The sequence below is a fragment of the Lupinus angustifolius genome, chromosome LG16 (assembly GCF_001865875.1).
Source record: "Lupinus angustifolius cultivar Tanjil chromosome LG16, LupAngTanjil_v1.0, whole genome shotgun sequence".
Classification (NCBI taxonomy): domain Eukaryota; kingdom Viridiplantae; phylum Streptophyta; class Magnoliopsida; order Fabales; family Fabaceae; genus Lupinus; species Lupinus angustifolius.
In genome coordinates this window covers 11,700,470-11,703,367 of record NC_032024.1, presented here as the reverse complement: position 1 = coordinate 11,703,367, position 2,898 = coordinate 11,700,470, and positions in this window count along the sequence as shown.

Below are 2,898 nucleotides of genomic sequence, written 5' to 3'. Positions count from 1 at the left end.
TGCGGAAGTACAGGATTGAATCAATTGAGAACAAAAGAGAAGCAAGTAAAGGATAAAGAAAATAACACACAAGATTTAACGTGGAAAAACCCCTCAGTGTGAGAGGAAAAAAACCATGGGCGATCAAGAGCAAAATTCCACTATGTAAAAAAGAAGAGTACAAGAAATCCTCTTATAATGATGAGGACAAATGACAATATTTTTTCTCACAAATACTCTCTCAAATGGAACAAGAATTCTCACCAAGAATGCACTCACAATATATGTGTAAATGAAAGAGATGTTGTGTGTTGTGAAGATGATTTTGAAGCTCTCTATATGTGTCCTTTTATAGGCAAGCAAAGTCTTGGTATCTTGGATTCCAAGCATTGGATGCTTGGAAACAAAGCCATAAAAGTGACATAAAATGCCCTTAAAGAGAGCCATAAAATTGTCATAAAATTCTTTTAAGGCATAGTAATGAGAGGCATCTAACATTTCCAATCACCCATATTACCTCTACGAAAAGGTAGAAAATGATTGGAGTGAAGACATTTTGTTTGGGATGAAAACCTTCAATTTTGAAATCTGAAATCTGATGCAACAACACTTAGTAATCGATTACAACCAGTGGGTAATCGATTACCCAAACATTCTATCCATTGGGCATATAAATTCGATTTCGAGTAATCGATTACATCAAGTGGGTAATCGGTCACTCAACTTTATTAAAACTAGTAATCTGTTACTCAAAGACAGTAATGGATTACTCTGATCAGTTTTAAGTTGGATAACTCTTTTCTCACACACGTAACCCGTTAGACACTATTTTTGAAAATTGTTTTGAATAAATTGAAGTGTTTCAATTTTATTTTTAAAATAGTTTGAGCATTACTACTATTGTATATTCAAGAGTATAGGATAGAAGTACCTATTTAGACTTAGACTAATTTGTCTTGAAGCTTTGTCTTCTTTGTCTTCATAAGTATTCTTCCTTTTCTTCCTTTTGCTGATGTTGGTGTCTTGATCAAAACCGTGCCAAGGTTAGGAGCAAAGATCTTTTTCACAATCTCCCCCTTTTTGATGATGACAAACCAATATCTTATTTAACAGTGTAGTTTTCTGAGCAACATACTTTGAGATATGTTAAGATGACTTGAGTATGCTCCCCCTTTCATTTGGAGTTATGTGCCTGAAATGTTTTTAAACAGATAATAAACTTCTCCCAACTTTTCTCCCCCTTTTGACTTCATCAAAAAGTAGAAAAGCCAAGAGCCCATCACAATATATATAGCATACATATTCATAGGATATAAAATAAACATCCCAATGCATATCATAAAACATAGATGTTCAACAAAAATAACATAAAGCAAATTTTGTTCGAGAATATGTAATGATTACAACCAGAAATATGTATCAAAACAAACAGAAATCCTAGACACAATCTAAGACTCAGGCTCATAGCTGTCTTCATCAACGTCCATGCTACTCAACTTAGAAGAGAGACGATGAAGTTCAAACTGGATTACTTGATTCTGAGTATCAAAGGCATCCATCCGGTTAGTGATGTAGCCTCGAAGAAAAAGCAACTCATCCATAATCATCTGATTGTAAGGCATGACAACAAATAAGGAAGATTGAGCATGAAACTCATAAGGTTGAGGTTCAGGAGGGTTAGCATTTGTAGGTTCTGGTTGACAGCAGACGCATTCGGCCTATCAGATCGATGCTTATAGGTGCGGTGGTAAATAAGATCTATGGAAAAACCCATTTTGTGGACAACTTCCACATCAATCTTGCTTTTGTGAAGATTTAGAGCGACCTTGGTTTCACCATTAGTAGAAACACCGAAATGTTCAAGAATATTGGTTATGAAAATTGCATAGGGCAATGAGCTTTGAGTTCCTCGAACATTCCACATTTTCTCATTATCATCTTAGTCCAATTGATTTTGATGTTAAACTTCATAGCGTACATCAATTGGAGTTCTATGTCTCTAATTTGAGAATGGTTTGAAAATTTTGGTAAAATGACATAGCTTAGAAAATAATGGACCAAACGCTCTTCAAGTATGAGATGTCCAGCAAATAGAATATCTCTATTTTGAGATGCCGTAAAAGATAAGGAAAAAGAAAGTTTTCAAAGTCAAAATTCCTTACATTACCGTATTTCAGAGTAAAGATGATTCGACCATGGACGTACTCCTCAAAGACTTTACATTGCTCATCATTAGCAAGAAGTCTTGTCAAATCCATAGGGTTAGACTCCAAAGATGAAGTTCCTTGGTTCCTTTGAGTCACATTTGTGCGTTGCTTTTTTGATCTAGAAGAGGAAGCCATGGATTGAGGTTTTTGAATTTTTAGGTTTTTAGTTTTTGGAGATTTGGGGTTTTTTTGATTTAAGCCACTAAACACGAAAATGATGCTGATGAAGTGTTTAGAGATGAAAATGTGATATGAATAGACACAAAAATCACCCAAAATTGATCAAAAGTGAAGATTTTAGATATTTATGAGGTCGAACACGAGTTGATGAAGATGATGAGTTTGAAAAAATTTGAAAAATGCAGAAAAATTACACACCCTGAGTAATTTAAAAAAATTTAAAAATTTAAAAAAATTGAAAATTTCAAACAACAAATTTGAGTAATCGATTACACACCCTGAGTAATCGATTACTGAAACTCGCTGTTCAACCTTGTAATCGATTACTCTCTAGTGTAATCGATTACTGACCCCATAAAAACTTAATTTTAGGCATATTTATACTATGGAAGTAATTGTTAGCCCAAAATTTGAAAATTTTAAACATACATAAACACTTTTAAGTACAAGTAGGCATGAGATAAACATGATGAAGTACACATTAAATCATATAATCATGTTAAGATAGGTAAGCTTCATCAAGAATGCCTAA